The sequence below is a fragment of the Hyla sarda genome, chromosome 1 (assembly GCF_029499605.1).
Source record: "Hyla sarda isolate aHylSar1 chromosome 1, aHylSar1.hap1, whole genome shotgun sequence".
In the NCBI taxonomy this organism is placed as follows: domain Eukaryota; kingdom Metazoa; phylum Chordata; class Amphibia; order Anura; family Hylidae; genus Hyla; species Hyla sarda.
The window spans coordinates 192392359-192402058 of NC_079189.1; the positions used below are offsets into that span (position 1 = coordinate 192392359).

Genomic DNA, 9700 nt, shown 5'->3' on the forward strand with positions numbered 1-9700 from the left:
TCTGATGTTTAGTTAGAGCCAGACAGGCTTAGGTTTTGTTGTTTTGTTTGCACTATGCTTTGTGCCTAAAATCATTTACATAAACAGCTTGGATGTTTGAAACCTGCTGCCTGTGTGAATACTGTCATTGCCGACCCCACCGTGTGAGCTATTCCCTACAATAGATATACATATATATATATATATATATATATATATATATATATATATACAGTAACCCCCCGACATGCGATGGCCCTGACATATGATCAAATCGACATACGATTGCCTCTCAGAGGCCATCGCATGTCGAAGTCAGCATCGACATACGATGCTTTTATATGTCGGGGCCATCGCATTAACTGCTATCCCACAGCGCAAAATGCTTAAGCTGCTGTCGGATAGCAGTTTAAGCATCCCGGACAGGTTCACTTACCCATGCCTGCTGCTCCGGGTCCACTTCGCGATCCTCCGGCATCCTCTGCATCTTCTCCAGGGTCCGGGCCTTGCTTTCCGGCATCTTTATTACATCGCTGCGCACGCCGTGCTGGCGTAGCAACGTAATAACGTCACCAGAAAGTGAGGCCCGGACAACGGAGAAGATGCGGAAGAAGCCGGAGGATCCCGAAGAAGACGCCTGAGCAGCGGAACAGCATCGGGAGCGGTGTGGACGCAGTCCGGAGTGGCGGGGACAGGTGAGTATTAAATGCACTTTTTACATTGCACAAATCCCTCAACATACGATGGATTCGACAAACGATGGGTCTCATGTTGAGGGACCACTATATATATATATATATATATATATATATATATATACAGAAACTCCTACAAAGTAGTTTGAGAAGACTGAGTTTTAGATTTTAATTGAATCAGACAATAATTCCATTAACTACCATAGCAGGAAAATTTCTAGTGAATTGATCAAATAGAGAACTTAATCTTATAAATATTTTCCTACCTGGCAACAGCCCTGTGTGTGCAGTGAGGTTTGGAGGTGAACCCGCGTGTGAGAGTCACGTCGTTGAGCTGGCCCACCTCCAAACCTCACTGCACACACAGGGCTGCTGTGGATAGCCCTGTGTGTCTGTCCATAGAAAAATATGCTACGTATACGACATGTGAAAAAAATATTTTTATATGACCATTTCGCTTGTGTAAAACAGACCTGATCTCTAAACTTCATTTATAGGTTACCATCATTGCCACAATGTATTCTGAGATTATAGTTTATATTCAACATTTGTGACACAGTAGGTAGGAATTAACAGGTTAACCAAAAGTATAATTTAATTATTTTGCAATTTATGACTAATACACAAAGGATACCTTAAACACTGGGATTTCAAGACAATATTTCTATTTGTCTGACGTGAATAACATTTTTTCTGTTTGCTGAGAGTCTCCAACAACTATCAATAACAGAACAAAGGAAATAATTAGAAAGCAAGAACATTAATGGAATAGCACGGGTTGTGCTGTTTAATGACTTAAATGTAGACGTGAACTTTCTCTGAAAATTATGGGATATATTCATCACAGGGTCCAATATTAAAGAGATGAGATACAATTTCTCAGTTATTAAACGCATGAACAGAGAAGGCTGTACCAGCGAATAATTCGAAAGAAATTGCTATTGTTGACTGTAATAGTAGAGATTTGTATGATAAAATTAAACCTTTTTATTGATGTTATATTAAGTGGATTAAAATTCTGTTTACATACATTGATGTTTGTTTAATTAGAATATCCAATTATGGTCATGCCCGTCCTTTAAAATGGACACGGTACTGCAAGTCCCCAACTAATGTGAATATAAAGATTTATAGTACGCTATATGTAGCCACATCTGGGATAGACCATGAACTGAGTACAAGTGCCTAGCAACCATATATGTGGGTGTATATTAATGCATCATATACAGCGGTTACTCATCAGTAACACCTGTAACAACTGCAGCTAGATATCATTTTATATATTTAATTTTATTATATTCAGCTGTGTAAAATTCCATGACTATATCTCCATGCATTAATTGGGTTAGTATATGTGCTAAAGGGTCTTAATTTTTTTTTTCTTTTAAACATAAGTTTGGCAGAGTAAATGGATAATTATTAAATCTTTTTATTTAGGATTTATTTAGATTTTTTGGCAAAAAGAAGTGCTGCCACATGCATACAGCAAAACAGACCCTTAAAGGGGTACTCCGGCTAATACATCTTATCTCCTATCCAAAGGATGGTCGCAGAGGTCCTACCGCTGGGGACTCCGCAATCTGTCATTGCGCACCCACCTCTGTGAGCTCTCCGCAGCACTGGAGGCTCCAAATGTGTAGCGTGACGATCACGGGGAGGAGTATTGTGACGTCACAACTCTGCCCCGTGTGACATCATGCCCCACCCCCTCAATGCAAGTCTATTGGAGAGGGCATGACATTATAGTCATGAAATACGTCACATAACTTTTTCCCAAGTATATTTACCGGAGGTCTAAACAGTGGCGTACAATATAATACTGGAGCAGGACTCCTGTCTTTGACAGAAGTCTCTGCTCTTGTACATACTTTCCATTGTGCCCTATGCTGGCCCAGAGGTAAGTGGCAATGCTCTCTGAATTAGTGCTTAATTACTTATTTAGTTGCTGGGGAAAGTCAAAACTCAAATTGACAGCCAAATATTAGCGAATCTTCCCAAAGCTGATTTTGGAAGGTTAGATCAATTCTAATATAAAATTGGTTGCCATTTGTTAAAAGGCCCATGTATACAGACCAGTTGTCCAACTTTTCACTTTTAATATGATGGTCAGCTCATCTGTTTAGATGAAGAGATACGTGTGCTGCTGAGAAATGATGAATTTTAAACCCCACTTAAAAAATGCAATAAGCTGACAAACAAGCAGTTGCCAGTTCATCGCTGATCACATGGTCTTTGGCCGATAATTGGCCTGTGTAAAAGACCCTTAAGATAACTAGCTTTCGGAGTGTTTATCCCATTTACTTCATTATAAGAACAGTTTATGCATAGAGGTTTCATAACACAGAAAATATCTGATTTTGCATCTTTTCAGTATTGTTATATTTCCCCATTTGACTCATCTGTGGCAAATATAGAGTCTCCTATTAATTTCCATTTTTAATGAATATGGAAGTTTTATAATCACCAAGGTACTTTATAATCTGTTTATTAATCATATTCATGTTTCTAAGTCTCAACTGACTTAAATTCCTTTTGATAAAATCAGCAAATTGAAGTCCTCTACGTTTATTATGGTTCAGCAAATTGTTCTTTAGTTTGTAAGGATTAGTGTTTAATATAAGTGTACAAGTGTGCATTATTGGTACATATTGATTCTTCATCAATAGTATTTCTAGAAAATTATGACATGTAAATGTGTTTGTGCATGTAAAAAGAGGTTATCCAGCTTTATACATTGATGGTCAATCGTCAGGATAGGCCATCAATATTAGATTGGCGAAGATCAGACTGCTGACACATCAGCTCAGCTGTTGCCTAGTTGCTAATGTGTTGCAGCTTCTTCAGTTTTTACATAAGCTTTTATGGTATTTTCACATGTACAGTATCTGCTGCATATTTTCTGCAGCTTATTATGCTGCCCATTTACTTCAGAGGGTATCAAAATTAGCTAAAAAAAAAAAATATGCAGCAGATACTGTACGTGTGAACGTACCCTAAAGGGAAATTCAGGCACTTACAAGAATAATATAATGTTGGGTAAGTCCTAAAATAGAAAATAATATATGTCCGGTGAGGCCAAAAGGGAAGGATGGCAATGGCTCTGAGTTTTTCATCCTTGATCTTCTTTAGGACTATTCTAATTATAGATACTGAAGGATAAACGTAAACAAATATTCCTGTCCTCTTGATTGAAAGACCCTCTACTGCTACTGGGAGATCTGCTTTGGACAGAGAACAAAACCTGGGGAGTTTGGCATTCCTGCGACTTGCTAGTATGTCAGTGGGTGGCATTCCCCACCTGTTTATTATGCGGGTAAAGATTTGTGGATTGAACTCCCATTCTCCCAGTAGAATGAAATTTCTGCTCAACCAATCTGCTCTTGTATTGGATGAGCCCTTTATGTGTACAGCTGTTATCAATGTTAGGTGTTCCTCTGCCCACCTCCTTAATCGGGTGCATTCTTCTTGCAAAGAGCTGCTCCTTGTTCATCCCGGTTTGTTGACATAATATACAGAAGGTAAGTTGTCCGTCAGTAAAATCACTGGCAGGATTTGGAGGACAAATCCTTGAAAATGGATGAGAGCCTTCCTGGTGGCTGTTAACTCCATTAGATTCGAGGAGAAATTTCTTTTGTGTGTATTCCATTTGTTCTGCACCCATGCGTCTCCTACATGAGCACCCCAACCAGAGCCTGACACATTCGTGGTGAGGACTACCGGACGGGAGAGACAGGAGACTCTTGCCACGGAGAAGATGATCTTTCTGGAGCCACCTTCTGAGATCTTGTTTCATCACTGTCGGAACACAGACGGAGAATTCTAGAGATTCCGATCGTCTGTCCCAGTTCATGAGGATGTGGTTCTGAAGGATCCTGATATGGGCCTTCGCCCACGGAACAGCTTGAATGGCTGGAATTAGAAGGCCTAGGGCTTTCATAGCCAATCTGACTGTGCAGTGATTGAGCGACAAAAGATAAAGAATTGATTGGTGTATGTTTTCTGACCTCTCTCTGGAAAGAAAAAGAGGCATCTTCTCTGAGTCCAGAATTATTCCCAAATATGTGATCCTGTTGGTTGATGACAGATGAGATTTCTTGAAATTTATCCGGAATCCCTGATTTTTTAGAAACTGTAATGTGATTTTCAGATGCTAGCAGAGAAGATCTTGGGATTGTACTCTCACCAGCCAGTGACACAAATTCCCTGTAACCTCTGGGCTGTCTTAAGTACCACCACCTTAGTAAAGACCCTGGGTGCAGATGTGATCCCCAATGTAAATTGTGGATATTGCACTACAGAATGATCTCTCACTGCCAGTCGAAGAATTTTCCTATGGTTTCTTAGAATGGGTAGATAGGCAGATAGCCATCCTGTAAATTGATGGAGGCCATGGAGTTCCCTTTTTGAAGATTTAGGCAGGCTGACTGAATCAACTCACCTTGAAATTTTTCTGGTGGAAAAATTGATTGAGAAAGAGAGGTCTATTATTAATCTACAATCATCTCCTGCCTTTTGGCACTGCAAATACTGGTGAGTAGTGATCTCTTCCTCTTTCTATGAGTCGTACTTGCTCCAGAACTTTTTTCTGAACAAACTGATACACAAGGACTATGTGGTTTGTTCTGCTGATCATGAACCTTTCTGGAGGAGCCTTTCTGAGTTCCAGTGAATAACTTCTCTTGATGATGTCTAGAACTGAGGTGTACAATGATATTATAGACCATATGTTCCTGTAAAGCAAAAGCCTGGACTCTATTGGTGCATCGTGAATCCTGGCATCACAGGTCAGGGGCTTTGGAAGTGGAGGGCTTTTTCTTCTGTGTTCCTGACTGCTGTCACCCCCTGAAGACTGCAGAAAGAAGACTTTTCTCCTAGGAGACCTTTTAAAACTCTGAAAAGGTCTCACTGGTTTCTTTTTCTGAAGTGAAAAAGAAGAACCTTTGTTTTCATGACGATTTTTAAAAATATCTTTCAGCTGAGGACAAAAAAGTGAAGTGGGATCAAATGGCAGAGAGACAAAATTGTATTTGGATGGAACATGCCCCATCCACTGTTTAATCCAAAGTACTCATCTAATTGCCTTTGATAGGGCATACGGCCCTTGTGGAAAACTTTATAATGTCCATAAGTGCATTAAATTAGAAGTCTGTGGCAATTTTCATCCCTACAATGTCTTCCATCAGGTTATCTCTTGAAACCCCCTCTTGTATGTCATAAGAGAGAGGACTTGCCACAGACCAAGAGCCCTTGCCACTGGAACCGAAGGTGTAGCGATTTTAACTGCTGATGTTGAAGCAGGATATGATTTCTTACATAATGAATCTGCTTTCTTTTGCCTTGGATTTGGGAGCATGGACAACTAATCAGATGGAAGAATATACTTCTTTGCAAGACAAGCAGCCATCAGATCCAGTTTAGGAGGAGCCTTCCACTTAGAAAAACTTCTGGATCCAGTTTATACATGTCTTGAACTTGGCACCTGGATCTGTCTTTTTCTCTGGTTTACTCGTCTTTTTCCATCCACTTTGTAATAATAGGATGACCTGGTAACATTTTAGAGTTCTTTTGAGGGAAAAAATATAACTGGTCTTTACTAGCTTTGTGGCAGACATCAGTAGCGGACTCCAGGACCTCCTTAACTGCCGCTATGAGTTTAGGAGCTTTCTCTTTTTGAAGCAGATATTAATCATCTGATGATTTCTCACTATCAGATACATCCTGAACACTAGAACAAGCAGATGGTTCAGGGGATGTATGTTTGCACTTCTTGCGGCCTTTCTTTGGAGCTAAGGAAGCCCTTATGTCATCAAAGGTGCCTGATAGCTGATCCTTGAACCAGGAAAGAAAAGCATCAGGATTCATCTGATAAGCACTTGATTGAGGCATACATCTTTCACATCTCCTTTGTTCCCGAGAAACAGGTAATGATGTTCTGCATTCTTCACAGACATTGTGGTGAGATTTCCTCTACCCTTTCCCTCCTTTCTGAGACATGACAAAAGGAATGGAAATAGCAAATAATCAACATAGATGCCAAAGAAAGGTTCCATGATAATCAACGCTTGCCAATAAAGCTTGCCAATGTGAAAACAAACCCCCCCCCCCCCAGGGAGGCTTATTAGATCTATTAACATAAGATGCCATGGGGAGAAAAACAAGACAGGAAAAACCGCCTGGTACCTTAATTGGCCATGGGGGCTGCTGCCTCTGCAGCCCCCGTCAGCTTCACGGGCCTTTGGAGCTTCTGCCCGTGATAACATTGGATCCTTCGCATGCGCAGAAGCTCCAGGGAGCCTACTCACTAGGCTTGTGCAATTAATTTCGAATGTAATTCATTCTTGTCTGAATTGTTCATATTTTGTACATTCGGATTGATCCAAATGTACAAAATATTTACATCCGAATGAATCTGAATTCGTAACAAAACGAATTTTATTTTTGTTAAAACATGCCCCTACAAATAGTACAGCATAAGCCATTTTTTTTTTTTTTTTGTGATTTCATTTTTTTCAACTATTCTGTGAAACTTTTCCAATGGTCCTGTGAGAGACAAATGGAAAGAAAACATCTATTGAATAAAATTGAAGAGCCATGTTTTTTCTTTTCCAAAAAGGGTTGTACAATAATAAAATATCCATTAGTACTTTTTGAATTGTGGTAATGGCAATAATTGTGGTTGAAGTGAACAATGACTTGTAGAATGAACATAGTAACTCATTAATGATATTAACTCTCTTATAACCATTGTGGTCTTTTATATAATCTATTACAAGAAAAAGCAGTAGTCTTTGTGAAATACAGAATTGTGTAATAACAACCCTGACACAATTAGAATACTAAATGGTACACTTTATTTCAATACGAGATTAAAATATAAGAAGCTTGACAGTGAAAGGGAAAGGAACAGAACGTTCGTAGATTGCAAGCCAGTTTTAAAATGTTTTATTGACTTATCAATTTTAGGTTCAAACCATGTTTTTGCATGTTAAAGAGGGGAGCAGGAGGGTTGTGTTGTTGTTAATCCATTAATGCTTCAGACGGTAAAGCAAGGGGCCAGGTGGTGTCTGCCTTGCTCAAGGAAAGGACAGAGCAATGGATACACAGTGGCCCTAATTTACTAAAGGAGAACCAACGTTTTTTCTCGGTTATTGCGCCCAAAATTTGGTCGCATCCCGCGTGCGAACAAATCTGCGCCCAAAATTTAAGCACACAACCTACATTTTCAAAAACACTCGGAGAGTTTAATGTAACCCACAAAATGGGTGTGGTTTACTCAAAAATGGGCGTTAACTCGACAAAATGGAAAAATGACTCGGAGTAATTGTGAAATTACTCTGAAAAAAGTGTGATTTCTCAACTCTGAAAAACCGACACCACAGGGGTCGAGTGAAAATGGAAAAATTGAGTGTTTTTGAGGAAGGGACAGCTGACCATTGTGGTTCATGAGTAAATTACTTGTTTTATACTTTAAAAGCATTTTTTTAAATATATATATTTTTTTTAAACTTTTGGGTTGTTAACCCATTAACAATCATGAATGTAAAGTTACATCCTTGTGCAGAGTAATTTTACTTTATTTATTTGGTTTAATTTTTATTTTTCCAGTGCGACACTTTTTATTCTTGTGCGACAGAATTTAATATTGTGCGACACAAAAAAAAAACGAGACATGCGACAGATTAGTAAATCACAAGGAAAAAAAAGACGAGTACACTGAAAAAAAAAAACCTAACCGACACTCCAGTCTTTGTAAATGAGGGCCAGTGTGTTGGAATGTTGAACTCAATAAGGGCCTTACTTGAAAGAGGCATTTATGCTTACATTTAGTTTAGTGTGGCAGTTCTCACTAGGAGGAACAGAATTGAGTTAGTTGGTAATTCCAGTGCGGCTTGGGATATACTTAAAGGGAACCTGTCACTAAGTTTTATCCTATATAACGAGTGGGAACAATAGAGGTTATTATTACGTGTGTTACCATGACTGTATGTCTACTGGCACGTTTGTAAATGTGGAGAAAACTACTTTTATAAATATCACACACAGTATGTAAATGGATCTCAAATAGTCACCAGGCATTCTCAAATAGTCACCAATCATGTGGCTTGCTGAAATAGTCACGACACCTCAGGTTGTAATCTGGCCTATTCAGGCTCTAATCACAACTTTATAGACATGATTGATAGCCTAGCTGTGAGCACTGACATTAGGCCCTGACTGAGCTACTCCATCATACTTAGATAGGCAACATTAGAGCCTGATTAGGCGTGATTAAAACCCGGGCAGCCATGACTACTTCAGCAGCAGCATGCCCAATTGACTTGTTACGCCGAGCGCTCCGGGTCCCCGCTCCTCCCCGGAGCGCTCGCTTCACTCTCCCCGCGGCAGCGCTCCGGTCACGTCCTCTGACCCGGGGCGCTGCGATTCCGCTGCCAGCCGGGATGCGATTCGCGATGCGGGTAGCGCCCGCTCGCGATGCGCACCCCGGCTCCCCTACCTGACTCGCTCTCCGTCTGTTCTGTCCCGGCGCGCGCGGCCCCGCTCCCTAGGGCGCGCGCGCGCCGGGTCTCTGCGATTTAAAGGGCCACTGCACCGCTGATTGGCGCAGTGGTTCCAATTAGTGTGTTCACCTGTGCACTTCCCTATATCACCTCACTTCCCCTGCACTCCCTTGCCGGATCTTGTTGCCTTAGTGCCAGTGAAAGCGTTCCTTGTGTGTTCCTTGCCTGTGTTTCCAGATCTTCTGCCGTTGCCCCTGACTACGATCCTTGCTGCCTGCCCCGACCTTCTGCTACGTCCGACCTTGCTTCTGTCTACTCCCTTGTACCGCGCCTATCTTCAGCAGCCAGAGAGGTGAGCCGTTGCTAGTGGATACGACCTGGTCACTACCGCCGCAGCAAGACCATCCCGCTTTGCGGCGGGCTCTGGTGAAAACCAGTAGTGGCTTAGAACCGGTCCACTAGCACGGTCCACGCCAATCCCTCTCTGGCACAGAGGATCCACTACCTGCCAGCCGGCATCGTGACAGT

At 41.0% G+C, this 9700-nt stretch overlaps 1 long non-coding RNA gene across 1 annotated transcript in view; it reads right to left on the reverse strand.

The window, feature by feature from the left end:
- The window catches only part of LOC130303454 (uncharacterized), a 36883-nt gene extending 27983 nt beyond the window's left edge, over positions 1-8900 (reverse strand). Inside the window, exons 1-2 of the long non-coding RNA XR_008853527.1 lie at positions 8765-8900; positions 1309-1391 (exon numbers count right to left, since the gene is read on the reverse strand). This is a non-coding gene — a long non-coding RNA (uncharacterized LOC130303454). The remainder of the gene's footprint in view (positions 1-1308; positions 1392-8764) is intronic.
- Positions 8901-9700: the final 800 nt, after the last annotated feature.